Consider the following 20,625-nt stretch of genomic DNA (forward strand, 5'->3'; position numbering starts at 1 on the left):
CTTTAAGACCTGCGACTGTTATTAGAAATCCTTCCTTCAACTTAATATGGACCTCGTTCTCCTGCTCACCTGAGCTATGATCCGTCCCTCTTTAATTAGGCCTCCTGGCCTGTTAGAAAGACCTGGTCCTCCCCTTTATCTCTGCTAAGCTTCCTGCCATCAGTTTCCTTCAGAACATACTATCTGATGTATGGTGGTGGTCATCCTCTTTGTACACAACACCTTCTCGATGCAAGTCTGTAAGCAGCTAGACCATAGGTCTGTTATTTTTCAAGTCCAGTCTCTACTTCAACAATAACAGGAAATCTTCCTCTGTTTGTGCCCACATAACTCTTGCTATCCGTGGCTGATCCCAGTTGTTAACCCTTTCTGCAGCTAACTAACTGTTGCTAGGCAGAATATGAATAAATCAACATTCAAAATATATTTTCTCGCCTAGCATCCGTATGACATGCGTAAGCAATCCGTCAATGGGTTTTTAACATCATCTTTTACACACTATAATATTCTATGTAGCATAAAACTAGAAGGCAAAAATAATAAAGCAATATTATATAAACATATAGATAGATAATAGAAATATATTAGATAGCTAATAGATATATGTTAGATAGAAAAGACAGATAGATATCCTGCAGATATATAATTTCACAAGCCTTCTACATATTATAAACAAGCACCCTTTAGTGCCTTTCATGTGTTGTTTATTGTCCAACTGTTTAGTCTTGTTTAACCTAATAATTAAACAAATAAATAAAATGACAGAGTCTCCCCTATTTTATGAAATCAGCAAAGGTGAATCAGGCAGCTGTGAGCTGATATTATCAGGGTGGGAGGTCCATGGTTATTGGGTCCTTCTCCGCCTAAAAATACCAGCCCGCAGGCACCCCAGAAGAGAAGAGGAACATCACTTGAGATGCTCCCATTCTGGCGCTTCGCATTGGCCCTTGCCGATTGCCCTGGTGCTTTGGCAATTGGGGTAATGGTTTTTGGAGTTGATGTCAGCTGTGCAGTATCCAAAAACACAGGTGGCATCAAGCCCTGCTGTTAGTAATGGAGAGGTGTCTATCAAACACCCCCATTCAGGGGTGGATTAAGAGTAGCAAGGGCCCCGGGCGGTTTAGAAGGCGCGGCCACCCCCCCACACACACACCTGATGTATCACGTGACATGTCACATCATCCCCTGTGATAGATCATGTGATAGTTCACGTGAAATTAATTTGGCACAATATTAATTATAATAATTTTTTTTAGGTTGTTTGCCCACTATGCATTTTTTAAGCGTTTTCGCAGCGGCAATTCCGCTGCAGAAACGCTTAAACGCTTGGTAGAAGGTGTCAGGAAAAACGCATGTACAATCCGCATGTACAATCCGCATGCGTTTTTTCTGCCAGGGAGATGCAGAAATGCTCAAAAAAAATCCGGAGCATTTCTGCATCGTGGGCACATAGCCTTACATTAATTGTATGACTCAATATTGAGCACACGTAGCCATCTATACACAGCAGGAGGCCGCATGTAGCCATCTATACACGGCAGGAGGCCGCACGTAGCCATCTATACACGGCAGGAGGCCGCACGTAGCCATCTATACACGGCAGGAGGCCGCACGTAGCCATCTATACACGGCAGGAGGCCGCACGTAGCCATCTATACACGGCAGGAGGCCGCACGTAGCCATCATACACAGCGGGAGGCCGCATGGCGCCACCCATACACAGCGGGAGGCCGCACGGCGCCATCTATACACAGCGGGAGGCCGCACGGAGCCATCTACACACAGCGGGAGGCCGCACGGAGCCATCTATACACAGCGGGAGGCCGCACGGAGCCATCTATACACAGCGGGAGGCCGCACGGAGCCATCTATACACAGCGGGAGGCCGCACGGAACCATCTATACACAGCGGGAGGCCGCACGGCATCATCTATACACAGCGGGAGGCCGCACGGCGCCATCTATACACAGCGGGAGGCCGCACGGCGCCATCTATACACAGCGGGAGGCCGCACGGCGCCATCTATACACAGCGGGAGGCCGCACGGCGCCATCTATACACAGCGGGAGGCCGCACGGCGCCATCTATACACAGCGGGAGGCCGCACGGCGCCATCTATACACAGCGGGAGGCCGCACGTTGCCATCTATACACAACAGGGAGCCGCACGGTGCCATCTATACACAGCGGGAAGCCGCAAGGCGCCTGCCCCCAAAGACAGCAGGAGGCCACACGGCGCCATCTATACTCAGCAAGAGGCTGCACGCAGTCACGCACGCAGTCACGCACACACACAAACATATACAGACATATACATACACGCATAAACACATTTGAAACACAAAAATACATATAAACAGACATCACACAATGATATCTGCCTGCACACACATACATACATACATACATACACACACACACAGACACACACACACACACACTCACCATCCCCCGGCTCGGCTCCAGTCCTCCTGGCTCCTGCTCCTCTCCGGTGGTAAGTAGCAGTGCAGGCCTGGCGTGCACTGCGTGACGTCACATCTAGGAGACACGGCCGCGCACAGGGCCGTGTCTCCTAGCAGTGACGCGGCCGGGCCAGCACAGGGAAGTTAACTGCTGCAGTGCTGGCCTGGCCGAAGCAAAAGCAGTGGGGAGCGGTCCGGGGGCCCTCCCCGCCACTGTCTGCTGGTATGTGCCACGGGGCCGCACATATAATGAGGGCAATCCGGCCATAGACACCCCGGAGCCCCGGGCCCCTTGGAGACCCGAGGCCCCGGGCGGTAGCCCAGATTGCCCTCATTATAATCCGCCTATGCCCCCATTACCAACTCAGTACTAAAAAGTAAATAACACACACTCAAAAAAAGTTTATTTGAAAAAAATACTCCTGACTTTTTCCCAGGTACACTAATTAATTTAAAAAAAAAACATTCAAGTCCGACGTAGTCCAGGGAATCCAACGTAGTCCCGGAAATCTTATGTAATCCACAAATGGAAACCTGAAACACATAAAAAGAGAAAAATAAAAACAAGACCCTGTCCCTCGTTCACCAATTTATTCTAAAAAAACGGTCCCACGCAGGTCTGACATAGTCCAGCGCCTCCCCAACGTTCCCCGATTCTTTCGTTCAAAGCCTATGGAGTCTTGATCTGAGGCTCCATATGCTTTTAACAGCAGCCACTTCAAGCTCACACTGCATGAGACCGGGCAGTTCTGAATAGCAGTGACATCCGTAACATTACCGCTCATCAGAGTCGCCAACTCAAGCTGCCCTCTGTGTGACCCACCGATTCTGATGAGCAGTAACGTTATTGACATCGCCGCTCTTCAGAGATGAGTGGTGGTGTAATTAACATTACTGCTTTTTACAGCAGCCAGGTCTTACGATGCACAGCATGAGCAAGGATTGGCTGCTACTCAAAGCCTATAGAGCCTCAAAATAAGGCTCCATAGTCTTTCAACGACAGAATCGAGCAATATCAGGGTAAGCGTTGGACTACGTCAGACCTGCATGGGACCTTTTCTTTTTTTTAGAATAAATTGATGAATGAGAGACAGTGTCTTGTTTCTTTTTCTCTGTTTTAATGTTTTTAAGGTTTCCATTTGTGGACTACGTCGGACTCCTTGAACTACGTTGGACCTGCATGTTTTTTTTTATAATAAATTGATGAACCAGGGAAGTGTTTTTTCAAATAAACTATGTTTGTGTGTGTATTTTTTACTTTTTAGTACTGGGTTAGCAATGGGGATGTCTGATAGACAACTTGTGGAGACATGAGGTTCAGTGGGTGCTCTCGTCCGCTGGCCTGGCTGTCTTTAGAAAGACAACATGGACCAGGGCTCATCCCACTGAATGTCCGTTCTCTTTCCCCGTGGGCAGAATACTACTCAGACAACATAGGGTGAGGGTAACACAATGGGGTGATACTTTATTGGATCACCAACAGTCAATAACATATAGTACAAGCAAGTACATTAGATGGTGCAAGTGACACAGTCTCACCCTTCCACTGGCTCGCCTGGAATTAGAACTTCTGTGAATTCGGGGCTTCCAGGGCCAGCTGCCCCAACCAGTAGCACCCCGCTTTTGGCGGTCACCCACAAAGAGGAGGTAGCGGCAGCTTAGGGAGCTGACTGTGTACATTGAGGTATGCGGCCAGGTGACCTGATTGTCCCAACATGGGATCTCCAAAGTCTCCTTGGGTTCAGTGATGGGCAGTGGAGCAAATCTGTATTCTTCCATTTGGAGCCATGGTGCCTTGGCTGCTGTCCTGTAGAGTCTCTTGGAAACAGAGGCTGATCCCCCTTTTATATTCCACAAGGCATTCTTCCAAAGAATTTGGGGAAGGTGGGAGGAGGTAATACCTCATTGTTTGATTGTTCAATTAATCCGAGTCTTTATCCTGCAAGGATAGTAGAATAAAACGCTGCAGGGACTAATACAATAGCTAGTCAGCATGCATTCAACAAATTAACAAACCGATTGTTCAATTAATCCGCGTCTTTGTCCTCCAAAGATAGTAGAATAATAAGCTGCAGGGACTGATACAATAGATAGTCAGCAGGCATTCAACAAATTAACAAACATTAAGTCAACCTACAACAAGAGCCAGGCTCATATGAACGATGGCCCATGTCTCTTGACTTACTGAATAATACATCTGGCATAATTAAGAATAAATTTGGTATCGTCACATTTCTCCTCCTTCTTAATTAGTCAGACATGATAGGTTTCCTATCATCCTTCTCCACTTGTTGGGGACAGTCCATCGGCATTTCTTTCAGCACAGACACGAATGTGAGAGGTTTCACCTTCATGAGAACCAAACTTTGTATCATCCAGCTTCCATGTCTTCCTTGCGAAACTCCACCACCCCTATTCCATCATCGTGTAAATCAGCATAGCAAACATTTCCAGATTCTCTCATATGATCTTTCAGATCCTGCCAAGTCCCCGATGTTGGAATCCCTTAGTTGAGGACTCTGTATTCAATATGCCGGGACGGGTGTCCTTTCCTCCTATACAGTTCTCCATTTCCTGCCCCTAGTCCCCAGTTTCACCTGGGAAATTCCACACGTAACCGACGAGAATCAAATTCGTATCCATTGCATCCAAACATGGCGTCCTCCACATCCTGCTTTTCCTGGAAGCTGATGAAGGCAAACGTTGTAGCACTGCTTCCCTTGCGATTCTTCAGCTTGATCCACCAATACCGATGCAACAATTCCTCCAGCTCCTTCTTCCATACATCAGCTGGTTAATTGCCAACGTAAATGCTCCCATTCCCTGAGTGCTGACCCCCAGCCCAGGAGATGGCCACTTGGCGGCCTGGTAAATGGTGATCTGGGGGAACAATATCTGGGCTGACCAGGGTGATGGAAGACCCAGTGTTCCTTGGTCCCTGGGCCTGGATATCACTGACCTTGACCAGCTGGATGTGGCGAAGCAGGTTGTAGGGTTGTCAATCTGCCAAATAGTATGAACAGGGTATATCACTTCATCTTCTGCTGGTGTATCCTGGGGGGCAGCGTCCCTCAGACTCTGATGTTTCATCTTCGTAGATGTTGACCGGATGGGCTGGCTGACGGGCCCCAGGCATGGGGCCCCAGCCCTGCAGACAATCTTTGGCCATGTGTCCAAGGTGCCACCATGTGCAACAGCACTGTGGGTTGAGAAAATCACGGGTCCTGTTTGTAAACCTTTGTCCTGGTGGGGTTTCTGCTGGGTAGTGGGGTAGCCCTGCTTGAATGGCTGTTGGCCACTCGAATCCTTGATTGAGGGGCGTCCTGGGATCGGTGGTCATATAAGGTCTCCAGTGGGATCGATTGGCTGTAAACTCATTGGGCAATTGGGCTGCTTGCTCTGGGGAGCCGAGCGTCCGGTCGGCTACCCACTCTAGTGTTTCTGGGGCCATAAGTTGATTGAGCATGATCACATCCTGGAAGGCATCAGCAGAGTGGGCAGCAAGACCGGCGAGCCAGCGGTTGCAGTGCCATCTGGGTTGACTGCCAAATTCTACATAGGAGGTCCCCTTTAGAGACAAAGTCCGGCATTCAACAAATTAACAAACATCAAGTCAACCAACAACAAGAGTCAATATACAGGCTTGTATGATGACTCATGTCTCTTGACTTACTGAATAATACGTCTGGCATGGTTAAGAATAAACGTGGTATTGTCGCATACCACTCTATTACTAACACCAAAGCTTGATGTCAGTGGTGTTTTTGGACATTACACATTTTGGACATTACACAGCTGACATCAACCCCAAAAACCATTACCCCATTTGCAAAAGCACCAGGGCAATCGGGAAGGGCCAAGGTGAAGGAGCAGAACTGGAGCATCTCATGTGATGCTCCACTTCTGGGGCGGCTGCGGGTTGGTAATTTTAGGCTGGAAAGGACCCAATAACCATGGACCTTCCCAGCCTGATGATATCAGCTCACAGCTGTCTACTTTACCTTTGCTGGTTTCATAAAATGGGGGGGGGGGGGCATGTTGTTTTTTTAAATTATTTATTAGGTTAAATAAGCCTAAAAAGCTGGACAATAAACTCCACATGAAAGGCACTAAAGGGTGCTAGTTTATAATATGTAAGGGGTTGTGAAATCATAGGTATATAGATATATCTGCAGGATATCTATCTATTCTGAGGGTTCCGGCTCAGAATTTACTGTACTTGGCTGATGAGATTTTCCAGTTCCTTTGAGATGTGTGCGTAAAATCAGATGGCATTCGGATGGTCCGTGTGCCGTCCATTTTTTGTCTTGCACCCATTGACTTACATTGGCAAGTCTCTCCCTATATATGCGGCCATACACAGCATGCTGCGATTTTTTCCTCAGTCCGATTACAGCTGAAGAAAAACTCACAGATCAGCATTGATTCATTGATTAACATTGGTACAAGTGCAATGCGATTTTTTTTCTCACATTGCCCTTGTCCGATTTATACGCTGTCAGTAAGCCCTTTACATCATGCTACTCTCACTTTAAATAGCAAAAACCTGCTAACAATTTTACTCTAACCCCATCACTCCGAAGCCTGTTTCCACCTTCCTGACCAGGCCAATTTTTTTTAATTCTGACCAGTGTCACTTTATAAGGTAATAACTCTGCAACGCTTCAATGGATCCTAGTCATTCTGAGATTTTTTTTGTGTGACATGTTGTACTTCATGATAGTGGTAAAATGTATTTGATATGAATTACGTTTATTTGTGAAAAAATCAGAAATTTGATAAAAATTGTGAAAATTTTGTTATTTTAAATCTTTTAATTTTTATGCCCTTACATCAGTCATCTCACACAAAATAGTTAATAAATAACATTTTCCACATACCTAATTTATATCAGCATTATTTTGAAAACACAATTTTTTTTTGTTAGGAAGTTAAAAGGGTTAACAGTTGACCAGCGATTTCTCATTTTTACAATAAAATTTACAAAACCATTTTTTTAGGGACCATATCACATTTGAAGTGACTTTAAGGGGTCTATATTACATAAAATACCCAAGAGTGATACCATTCTCAAAATTGCACCCCTCAAGGTTCACAAAACCACATTCAAGAAGTTTATTAACCCTTCAGGTGCTTCACAGGAATTAATGGAATGTGGAAAGAAAAAATGAACATTTAACTTTTTTTCACAAAAACTTTACTTTAGACCCAATTTTTTTTACTTTCACAAGGGTAACAGGAGAAAATGGACCCCAAAATTTGTTGTTAAATTTCTCCTGAGCACACGAATGCCCAACATGTGGGGAAAAAACACTGTTTGGGTGCACGGCAGACCTCGGAAGGGAACGAGCACCATTTTGACTTTTTGAATGTAAAATTTGCAGGCATAATTTGCGGAAGCCATGTCACGTTTGAAGAGCCACTCATGTGCCTAAACAGTAGAAACCCCCCACAAGTAACACCATTCTGGAAACTAGGCCCCTCAGGGAACTTGTATAGATTTGTAGTGAGCACCTTAAACCACTAGGTGCTTCACAGAAGTTTATAATGTTGAGCTATGAAAATAAAAATAAAAATCACATTTTTCCCGCAAGAATATTTTTTAGCCCCAAATTTTGCATTTTCACAAGGGTAACAGGAGAAAATGGACCATAACATTTGTTGTGCAATTTCTCCTCAGTATTCAGATACCCCATATGTGGTCAAAAACTACTTTTGAGGCATAGTGCAAAGGGAATAAGCTCCATATTGGAGTTCAGATTTTGATGGACTGGTTTAAGGGTGTCATGTCCCATTGGTAGAGCCCCTGTGGTGCCAGATCAGCTGAACCCCTGATATAAGTGACCCTGTTTTACAAACTACACCTCTCAATGAATTCATCTTGGGGATCATATTGACACTACAGGTGTGTCACAGCATTTTGTACCATTGGGCAGTGAAGAAAAAATAATTACCGTATTTTTTGGACTATAGGACGAACTTTTTTCCTCCAAAATTTTGGAGGAAAATGGGGGGTGCATCATATAGTCCAAATGTTGGGGGGGTGTATATATATATGTGGAGTGTGGGGGGAGCGGTAGCGGTGGAGGCAGCAGCCGCCCGCTGCAGCCTACACTGTCCCTGCTGCTAAAGAAAATGAATATTCAGTGCTCCCCACGTCCATTGGGCGTGGGGAGCACTGAATATTCATGCTCCTTAATAGCGGCACACAGTGGAGCCTCGCTGTGGCTCTTGCTGCTGCCGGAATCGCCTGTGCCCGCTGTTAAAGGGCATAAATATTCAACCTCTCTCCACGCCCATGGGTGTGGGGAGGGGGTGAATATTCATGCCCTTTAAGAAGCGGGCACACGCGATAGCCGGCAGCAGCAGGAGCCGCAGCGCGGCTACACTGTGTGCCGGCTATGAAGGAGAGTGAAGTCACTGCTCCCCGCGCACACAGTCCAGGCGTGGGGAGCAGTGACTTCCGGCAGCTGATCTCCCCTTGTGAGCCGCGCCTGGCAGTGACGTCATGCGCGACTCACATGGAGAGATCAGTGCGGGCAGACAGGACGCAGCGCTGGAGGAGAGAAGAAAGGCAAGTAGGAGTGTTTATTTATTTTTTATGTGCAGCATGATGGGGATTAGGGGGTCCATGCATACCAGGATAGGGATTAGGGGTGCCATGCATACCAGGATAGGGATGAGGGGTGCCATGCATACCAGGACAGGGATGAGGGGTGCCATGCATACCAGGACAGGGATGAGGGGTGCCATGCATACCAGGACAGGGATGGGGGGTGCCATGCATACCAGGACAGGGATGAGGGGTGCCATGCATACCAGGACAGGGATGAGGGGTGCCATGCATACCAGGACAGGGATGAGGGGTACCATGCATACCAGGACAGGGATGAGGGGTGCCATGCATACCAGGATGGGGATTGCTTTCCATGCATACCAGGATGGGGGTTGCTGTGCCATGCATACCAGGATGGGGATTGCTGTGCCATGCATACCAGGATAGGGATTAGGGGTGCCATGCATACCAGGATAGGGATGAAGGGTGCCATGCATGCCAGGACAGGGATGAGGGGTGCCATGCATACCAGGACAGGGATGAGGGGTGCCATGCATACCAGGACAGGGATGAGGGGTGCCTTCCATACCAGGATAAGGATGAGGGGTGCCATGCATACCAGGATGGAGGGATGCCAGGCATACCAGGATGGAGGGATGCCAGGCATACCAGGTTGGGGATGGGGACCACGTATAAAAGTAAGGGGGGGGGCATATATACCAGAATGGGGGATATTGTCAGAATTGGGGGACATTACCCCTATACCAGTGTCAGCAGAAGACCCCCTCCCCCTTAAAAGTGCATCATGACCACATTTTTTGCTTACATTTTTTTTTTATTATTTTCCTCCTCTAAAACCTAGGTGCGTCTTATGGTCGGGTGCGTCTTATAGTCCGAAAAATACGGTGCATTTTTACCACCAAAATTTTGTTTTAGCCCCAGATTTTACATTTTCACACTAGGAAATGGGTAAAATGGCACCAAAATTTCTCCCACGATTTCTGCTGAATGTAGAAATACCCCATATGTGGCTGTATATAAAAATGAAAAAGTTTATCCAGCTCACCATATGAAGTGGAATTCCCCAGTAGGTGCAGGGATTGAGATCCTGTGTTGGCAGCAGGGTGGATCAATGGCAGGAAAGAGAGATTTAAACATGATTAAATAGAGTACATGTTAAAAAATGCTCTAAACAGCATGCTATCGGATGCTTTTTGAACTGTGTGTTCTTATTTATAGTATGTAAAGTGCAGTACTGCTTAGCCATACGGCGAGACTCGGGAGGGGTGGAGCGCTTTTTGCCTCCTGGAGCGCAGATTTTCCTAGAATAGTTTGTGGACTCCATATACAGAGCCCCTACGTGCTGGAAGAGCAGAATCCCCCTCAAGTGACCCTATTTTGGAAATTATACCCTTTTGTGAATTTATCTACAGGTGTAGTGACTATTTTGACTCCATGGGTCTTTTCCACAAACAAGCAGCAGTGGATGTTGCTGAGTGAAAATTGCAAACTGCCGTTGTAGTGACCAGTACGTTGTAGCGACCAGTACGTTATACCCAGATTGTGTTTCTGGAGGCATGCTCCCGTGAATTAGGCAGGCTCTCATCGCTACAGAAATGCCAAACATGTGGACGCTAGCTGCAGTTTAGGCACACTGTGGAGCTCAGAAGAGAGAGGGGCATTTGGATTTGGGAGTGCAGAATTCGCTGAATTTCTTTTGGAGGGCGAGGAGCCATTTAGATTTTGCAGAGCCTTTGTGCTACCAGTAATGTGGAAGCCCCTATATTTCCATTAAGAGATGGAGTTGAAGCCTTATTGGGAACATTTTACATAACATATGGGATCACGTTTATCCTGCACTTTTACTGGGGTTTCCATCGAAATCTCCATGTGACGTTATTCAGATGAAACCCCTGAGGGATCCATTCACTATAATGAGGCAGCAGAGTTACTCTGAACTCCGTCTGGCCTCTGTTCAGCGTTGTCCTTCTTTTCAGAAGTGCACAAAACTGTGGCCAACAGCACTTTTATACACGCTTAATAAAAAGACAGACACTGACGGATTATAGGCCAGACGGCGTCCACAGTGCCTCCATCTGCCTCATTATAGGGAATCTTCCACCGGAGTTTCTGTCTGAATCTCGTATTTCAGAGATTTACACGGAAACCCCGGTAAAAGCTCTCAGCGCAGAGCGCAGGATAAATGTGAGCTGAGCCTTACTGCGATCTTTGGGAGGCAGAATGAACAAATCAACAGAAGATGAAGAATTCATTTATTTTTTACACCGTTCCTCATGTGGTATAAGTGATTAGGCGACTTTATTCTTCGGGTGTGGGCGATTACAGCGATACCAGATTTATATCGGGTTTTTATGATTGGCAGCTGTCACACACAAAAAAACGCTTTTCATTGTAAAAACAAGTTTTTGCATAGCCATATTTTGATAGCTATAATTTTTACATATTTCTGCCAGCCGAGTCATGTGATGGCTTGTTTTTTGTGGGACGAGTTGATTTTTTTATTGGTACCATTTTCGGGCAAATTACATCTTTTGATCGCTTTCTATTCCGTTTCTTGGGAGGCAAACAACAAAAACCAGCAATTCAGGAATTGTTTTTTGGGGATTTTTTTTATTTCGTTCCGCGTGTGGTAAAATTGATAAGGCAGCTTTATTCTTCGGGTCAGTATAATTACAACGATACAACATTTATATAGTTTTTTTATGTTTTGGCGCTTTTTTCTGAGAGCTGTAACTTTTTTTTTTCTGCTGATGGAGCTATATGGCTGCTTTTTTTTTTGCGGGACAAGATGTTGTTTTCAGCTATACCATTTTTATCTACATTTGTCTTTTTGATCGCGTTTTATTTTACTTTTTGTTCGGTGATATAATGATAAAGTGTAGTGTCGGCGTCTCTGCCTCCTGTCGGGCAGAGACGCCGATCCCCTCACCGCCGCGGTCCCGGTCCAGCGTCCTCCGGGTCCCCTCCTGCGTGGGCCCGGGGTGCGCGCATGGTGCGCAGTTCCCCGGGCGCCGTCCTAAAGAGTCCCCGGCCAATGGCCGGAGAACTGCCCTCATATAAGGCACCTCCTCCAAAATGGAGGTGCCTGTGCAAGATTGTTGTTTGTGTGCTAATGACGCGCCCCTGGGCCTGTGTCGCGCTGCGTTGCGCACGCGGGAGCCTACCCGGAGCCGGATCAGTGGAGGGTTGTAGTCTCGTGGCGGTGACCCGGTCCGTGCCCAGGGAGTCAAACTAGACGGCAGTCTATTAGTAGTAAATAGTTGATGACTACGCCACCCGTTGAGTGCAGCCAGGAAGCTGCTGCTGCAGGGCAGACCGCTGAGGCCGGTGGTAGGATTGTGCAGCGTGATAGTATAACCCCCAACGGGAGGGGTATGGCCTCAGGGCAGCCGACGTGGATGATGGGGGTAGCAGGAACCACTCAGAGACGGTACGGTGTAGTTCAGGGTCTTTACTGGTAACAACGACAGACCCTCCCGGAGTACTTGCTAGCAAACGGGGCCTGGTCAGTCTTTGAGCAGATGGGATCTCCCCTGGCCAGGCGTAGTTGTAGGCCTCCCAAACTGACTGTACTCTTCTGGCTACCTTGCTAGAAGCTGATGTAAGTAGCCCACGTCCCTGAGTGTACCGTGTGGTGCTCACCCGTATGGCCGGTGACTCGGGGCCTTCTAATGGCTTCCGCTCCACGATGGCGGTGCTGGTCCCACGCGTGTGACCGTGCCTTCGGGCTTCTGGGCCAGAGGACCTGAAATCCCCTGCCTGACGGATTCTGCTGCTGGGTAGGAGTTAGTCCCCACAGCCTCGGACTCCGGGTCCGGTAAAGAATCTTCTTAGTCAGGGCGAACTCTGCAGCTGCCAGCCCCTGACTCCTTGTAACTCTGCTGTTTCCTATGCTGCTTCTTGTCTCCACTCTCCTTGTCTGACTCACCCTGCCTCAGCCCCGGGTTTATACAGGGGAAGTTCTTCCCCTCCCAAGACTGGGCAGGAGGTGTGGCATGCACAGGATCCCTGACCAAAGGACCTCCCACCTGCTCTCAGACATAACATTACATTACTGTGGAAAACCAGACCCCTGGGGTGCCACACTAACACTCTTCTCAGTCCTCAGGTCCAGTGCCCGCTAGCCTGTCTATTAGCCGTGTCCACCTGCCTGGCTATCCGCCGTGCCTGCCTGTCTATTAGCCGTGCCCGCCAGCCTGTCCATCAGCCGTGCCTGCCTGCCTATCGGCCATGCCCGCCGGCTTGTCTACCCACATCACCTGCCTGTCTACTAGCCATGCTCATCTGCTGTGCCTGTCGGCTTCGGCCATCAGTCCCATGGGAGTCGCCTGCTCTCACACAAGGTCGGTCTCAGAGTCGCACCTGGTTCACCTTCCCGGTCCCTCCTTGGTTCACGGAGTCGACAAAGCCGCCGTGTGGCCAGGGTTGGTCCGGGTAGGCACTTAGTTATGCCCCTCTGTTCCCTCCTTGTATCACAGCACAGAGGTTCCACCACCCGGAACCGTAACATAAAGTATAGTTTGTTGCCTTATTTTCATTTTTTTTTTTTTTTTTACAGTGTTCACTGAAGGGGTTAACTAGTGGGACAGTTTTATAGGTCGGGTCGTTTGGGACGTTGCAATACCAAATATGTGTAGTTTTTTTGTTTATATTTTTTTTCACACACATAAATGTATTTATTGGATTAATATTTTTCATTTTTTTTGTTTTTTATTTTGTGATTTTTTTAAAAATAATTTTTATAATTTTTATTACGTTTTTTTTACTGTTTCACATTGTCCCACTATGGTACTGTACATCAACTTTCCCTACCCTGATCGCTGATCTAATACTCTGCAATGCATCTGCACTGCAGAGCATCAGATCAGCGTCTGACAGGCAGGAAGGAGGCGTCTCAGCTACTGCTCTCTGAGCTGGCTCTGAGAGGCCATCTTCCTGCAGGACCCTGAAGGACCTTGCGTCCATCTTGGGATTTGGGGGTCCCACCATGGAGAACATCAGCACAACGTGATCACATCGCATTGTGCTGACGGGAGCAAACAGGGACTCACGCCCTCTGCGATGTTCCCCCGCGATGCCGCTGTCACTATTGACAGCGGCATCACAGGGGCTAAGTGCCCGCAAAAATATTTTTTAAAACAATTATTCCCCAACCCTTTCCAAAAGAAGCTGAAAAAGAAATGCTAGGTAGACTTTCCAAACGCCAAATCGTGGCTTCAAATTTGACTACTAAAACAGTCACAGTAAAATGTAAGGATTTATATACATGTTTTGCTATTGTTATAACTCCATTATACTCTGCCACCCTCCCCCCTTCATAAAAATTTCCGAAAAAAATTCTAGATAGACATTAAAAAAGCAAGTGCGGCAGCAGGCTGCAGTATTGGTGTGGTGTGTAAGAGCAGGGCTGTAATTGGCATTCATTCTGCCCTAAGCACTTGAAGTGCACACATCACCTACTGGTAAGACATGTAAAGGGTACTGTATGTGCACACAATGTCTTTTTCTAGTAGCTTCCACTTGGAACCTGCCTGCAAAAGAGCTGATGAGCTTTTTTTTAACCACTGTAGACTTCAAAAGCCGTAAATTTGCTAAAAGAAGTGACCAGTCCATTCTTCTTTTGACTTCTGCTTAGAAGTCACCACTATGTTATGTATGGAATAAAAAAATAATGCCACAAAAGACCTCAGAAAAAACATTTCCGGAAAACACCACCGCCTTTTTTCCTGAAATATTTTCTGCTTCAAAATCTTTGCAGGTACTCTGGGTTTGGGTTGCCAGATGCCATATGCACATACTCTTAGGATGAGAAATTACCATGTTGTGATTTTTAAACACTCACCACAGGTCAGGTTACTCTGAGTTTAAAAGAAGCACATTGGGCTTGAGATTTCTATAAATCCTATTCACTTCACTGGAACTTTAACAAGCTGCACACAGCCCAAATGTATATGTACTCGATGTCTTTTGCAGGTGGGTCCGCTCCCACTGCCTCCTGACAGACAGCTAAATAAATACTAAAAAGAATGCACATATATACTGCAATGTAAGAATGACTTGCAGTGCAAAAGTTGTTTTTTGATAATAAAAATGAATTTGGCACTCCAAATAGATGCAAAAAGGTAAATACATTTTTATTGATATAGAATATCTTCTGTTTGCATTGTTTTTTAACGTTTTGGCCTATTGGGGCCTTCTTCAGAACAGTCTTATAGTTCTACAGCACCAATAACAGACAAGAGCATATGACCAGGGAAACAGGTGGCGCTAGGAACAAACGCATGTGGAGTACGGCGCTAGTGTGATGCATTTCAGTGCTGAAGAATGCCGCTCAAGTTATTTTTGAGCTTCTTTTACTGCTTCAGGTTTCTAAAAACACAAAGCGGTTAAAAGAAGTGAATGGATCATTTCTTCTTGTGGTTTCTGCATGACAAACACTCTCTAGCTTATTCAATACAATTTAAATAAAAGGGGGTGGCCAAAAGATGTAGGACAAAATGACCAAAAAGATGCATAAAGACACTGCAGGACAAAAGATGCTTGCGTTTCCTGAAGCGTTTTTTGTCTGAAAGATTACCGAGTTTGCACACATCTAAAACTCATAGTTTGCACATACTCTAAGAGTGCATGTACTCCCTCCTTATACTGGGCCACCTATGCTGCCCCTTCTCTACACTGAATTCCCCATGTCAGCCTCTCTCAATACTGAGCTGCCCATGCGGCCCCTTCTCCATACTGAGCCCCCCATGCTGCCCCTTCTGCATACTGAGCCCACATGTTGCCCTACTCCATATTGAGCCCTACAGACCCTCCCCTTCCATACTGTTTCTTGCACTATACCTCATTGTGTAACTTCCCTTTCCCACAGCTAACTATAAAAGCACCCTTACCCTCAGTCTACAGTAAAAGCCCTTCTATACTATGATTAAGAACATTCAGTTTGAAACACGTACGTTTGTGCATACCCTTATGAACAGAATATATTTTTAACCTTCATGAATTTTTTAAACTAATTTTTTCAGATAAAAGGTTGCTTTTAATTAATTGAAATTCACCTCAGAATTGTTGCTGGATACACTCCTTGAAACCAGTAAAATCCCCTCTGTGTTTGGCTCTGTGAACATCTACCTTCTCATGGCTCCGGCATCTTCTCGTCATCTGTAGTTGTTACAAAGTGACAAGGAGACCTCATTATACTGCAGAGTTGTCAGCAACATGGGTGCGCAGCTGCGCGTCAGGAAAAGGAGCTGATTGGAGCAGTGCTCACACTGGAAGTGCTGGTGCCCTTGAAGTTTTATTTGTATTTGCGTATTAAAGTCGCGATAAAAATTGAATGCAGCCTTTTCACCCCCTTCTCCTCCATAAAGATGCTGGTTTTGTTATGTGGTCTAGATGAGGTGAGATAAAAAAATAAATGTTAACTCTTGACTCTGATGCTTCCCCCCACAATCTACCACCCTAGGAACCAGACCTCCGGTGCCTAGTGTTCAAGTGTCAAATTCAACTACTAAATACACAGTCAACCCTTAATGACCGCTGATACACCTTTCAACAGCAGTTATTAAGGGACCTATATGGCAGCCAATACTCTGCTGCAATTATAATTGAAAATATCAACATCTCCAGCAAAAAAAGACTTTGGATAGTGAAAAATGTTTAAAGTTACAGCTCTCATAATATGGTAATGCAAAATATATATGTATTTTTAAATATTTCTTTTAGTGTGCAAAAGTAGCAAATCGTAAAATTAAATATATATAAATCTAGTATCACTGTAATTGCACAGATACAAATAACAATGCTGTTTTATCACTTTTGCTGCACAGTGAATAGCGTAAAAATATATATAAAAACAATAACTGAATTGCTGTTTTTTGTTCATTCTTCATCCGAAAAATTTGAAAATCTTAAAAAGTTATGTAAATTAGTATCAATAAAAACGTAAATTCAATCTGCAAAAAAACCTAAAAAAAATTTCCCAAATATAATCCAGTGAAATCTGTGCTTCCAAATCCATATGCCCCCCCCACCATTTTGAGCCCAATAATGTGCTTAATCTGCAGTTAGCATCCACATGTTGTAGGCTGTCGGGGAAAAAACCAACTTAATAATTTACAAAGGTTCGTGTCTCCAGAAGAACAAACTGAACACAATTTATATGCTATTTGTAATTTTCTAGAAAAAAAAAGTATGGAATGGATGTTGCAGAGTGAAACACCTATTGGCCAAAATAATTATTGCAGCTGTGGCGCCCCTGAGGATTCAGTCGCCACAGGGGTACTGCACCTCAGCTTGAGGTGTGGTATCTCCTCTTCCAGGTAAGGACGGAGCATTTCTCAGGACCCCACTTTACCACTCAACACTACACCACTCCTGTCCTGTAGGGGGCCTAAATGCACCAGGGTGCTGCCCCGGCCCGGGATAGAGGGGATGGGGGGAACCAAGGATAGGGGGAACCATGTAGTGGGTGAGGGTGGAGGACACACTTTTAGGAAACACTTATTCTTTCATATTTAATCTGCGGCCATCTTAAGTTCAAGGTCTTTGATTGTGATCTTCGTCTGTGATTGTGGTCTTCGTCTGTGATTGTGGCCTTCTGCCAGAGTCCAGCGAAAGTCCGCAGCTGACTGAAGATACACGGTCCTCGTACTCTGGCCTTGAAACGAGGAGCGGGTAAGAGTTAACCACTGTCTCTGTGTCACCCAGGCCTGGATGCCACAAGTGTAATTAAAGCTGTGTCTGAGAGCAAGGGGGAGGTTCTCTGGTTAGGGGAACATTAGCATGCAATGCCTCCTGTCTTAGGCCAGTAGGGGGAGCAGGCTGCCCCTATAAAAGCTGGTACTGAGAGCAGGGTTAGGGAGAACTGGATTGCCTGTCTCAGCTCTGAGACGTGTCCCAGAGTGGAGCAGGGACAGAAAGTTGCATTGTAACCTAAGAGGAAGTGTGGCAGGAGGCGAGCCACAAGCCAGAGACAAGAGGCGAAGAGAGCCTGTCTTGGCAGAGAAAAGACTTAACTTTACCAGACTTTGGTGTCTGAGGCTGGAAGGATTCCACATCCCCCAGCAGAGAACCAGTTCGCAAGGGACTGTACATTCCTTGGCCTAAGAAGCCTGGAGGCCCTGCCACAACCGAAGGGACCAGTAAAGCCGTACAAGGCTGGGAGCAGAAAGGAACCCACGTCGCAGGCCATACAGGCGAGAAAGCACGGAAAGCTCGGAAACGTGGGCTGTTATCCTATCAGGAGGAGATAGTCAGAAGGAGCGCAGAAAGCACGGTAGGCCTACACCCTCACCCTGACCAGGGCCAATTTCCCCGTTGCTCTCAGACATCCAGGTCCCCTCCTAGCTGGGACTGTTTGTGGGTCAGTTTGCCTGTTTAGTAAAGACCCTGGACTGCAACCTGTTGTCTGCGTGCTCCTTGCTCCTCCAGCACTATCAGCACTGGGACTCTCACTACCCTCACTCCCACCATCCACTATACTGCCCTGGGGCCACACTCTTCCCGTGGGGAGTCACACCATCCCAGCTGCATATATCATCAGCCCCAGCGGTCTGCCCTGCAGCGGCGGTGCCTGATGACCGCAAATCCACGGGTGGCGTAGTCGTACAAAACCAACAGCACATAACAGACTACCACTGGCCTGACCACCCTGAGCCACGGAACCGGGTTGCCACTACTACTCCCATCGTTCCCCCTATTGCCCGGATCCGAGTGCCCCACGGCCCAGGGGGCGAGTCAGCTTTGGCGTAGTCGGCAGGATTTCGTGCCCACAACCACCGGGTACTGCGTGCCTGAAAAAGACTTTTGTAACTTACCTGTGGAGTCGTTTCCCGCCATCCGGAGCCGATTCCCGCCATCAGACGCCATCTTGGACCGTTTCCCGCCGTCTTCTGCTGTCTTCCCGCCATCCGCAGCTGCTTCCCGCCATCGGACGCCATCTTCAGGACGCCGCGCGGGAAGAAGAGGGGCGTGGACGTCAAAACCGCGCGAGATCCGAAGCTCTGCCCCACGCACCGACGCTGCGCAAGGTCCTGGAAGGGAGAGAGAGCGACGCTGACGTCATCAGGACGCGACGCCAGGTCCTCGTCCATAGCAGCAGCAGCGGTGCAGCGGCCTACAGAAGAGGATCGTCGGAAGGTAGGCCACGCTTAACTAGGGGGGAGGAACATGTCGGACACAGAGGCGCCCACTACCACCAACGCAGCTGCAGCAGCGGTGATGCCCTTTTCCCTGCCCTACATCCCTGGAGCGGCCTGGCTGCCCAAATACTCAGGGGAGCCTCATGCCCTAACTGACTTCAAGGAAAGGCTATACAGTTTGTTCCAGGTTTACCCCCTGACAGAGGAACAGAAGGTCAGCATATTGACAGGGCAGTTAACTGGCGCAGCCCAAAGGGAGGTAAAGTCATGGCCCACTGAGGAGAAAAGGACTGTGAAGGGTATTCTGGCCTGGCTGCGGGGTACCTTTGATACACGTACCTCCGTTGAGATTAAAATGAGGTTCTATGGATGTAGGCAGCGGGCACAGGACAGCATCAGAGACTATGCCCTAAATCTGCAGGAAGCCTTGAGGGCTATTCAACAAACTGACCCTGGCAGTGTGCAGGAAACGGATAAACTGCTAACAGAACAATTCATAGAGGGTCTGCTGTCTAGCGCCCACAGGGCCCAACTGCGCCTCATGTTCTTTCAGAACCCCGACCTGACCTTTGCCCAATTTAAGGACAGGGCCATAAGGGTGCTCCGTGAATCCGCAACCAGTGGCGCTATAAACCCCCGGCGCCCTGCTATCACCTACCACCAGGAGGCGGCACCCTCCTCTATGGACTCCGTGGAGGCTGATGCACAGGCCCTGAACCAAGCCCCGTCGAAAGGCCTGCACCACCAAGTCCAGGAGCTGACCAGGAGCGTCGCGGCGTTGACCAGGACCGTCCAGGCGTTGCAAGTGGACCCGTCAAGACCCATCGAGCTGGCTTCAAGTCCGGAGGATGTCCCGTGGCGTCGACAGAGGAGGATCCCGTCGTTCCGAGGGAGGCCCACAGACCGCTACGCAGAGGATGGACAGCCCATTTGCCGTCGATGCAACCAGCCCGGACACATTTCCAGGTACTGTAATTTAAACGGGTCCAACCTGGGGCAGAGGGCCAACCCCCAGGCATAAGATCACCAGGCCCTTACAATTGGCGTAATAAGTACGTTGGGGGGCGCCCGGTTTTACCCGTGGTGCTGGACGGTATCCCCATGAGCGCCTTGCTGGATACTGGGTCGCAAGTAACCACAATCCCTTATGTACTTTTTAAGCAGTATTGGACTGATGCTGATATCACACGGTATCCAGACAGTAACTTGAGCATCATCGCCAGTAATGGCTTACCCGTGCCGCAGATGGGGTTCAAGGAGATGACCATTAAAATTGGTAAAGTTGAACTGCCGGCACAGGGAGTGATTATTGTGGACATTGACCGTCATGAAAGTCACCCTAAAATAACTGTGGGTACTAACATAATTGAAAATTGTCTTTCAGAGGTAATTGTAATTCTACAACAGGTGGCGGTGAATGCTAGTTCCAGCCAACAGAGAGTCCTC

Source organism: Phyllobates terribilis, unplaced genomic scaffold (genome assembly GCF_046119375.1).
Source record: "Phyllobates terribilis strain yellow unplaced genomic scaffold, ASM4611937v1 Scaffold_11__3_contigs__length_659146591, whole genome shotgun sequence".
Classification (NCBI taxonomy): domain Eukaryota; kingdom Metazoa; phylum Chordata; class Amphibia; order Anura; family Dendrobatidae; genus Phyllobates; species Phyllobates terribilis.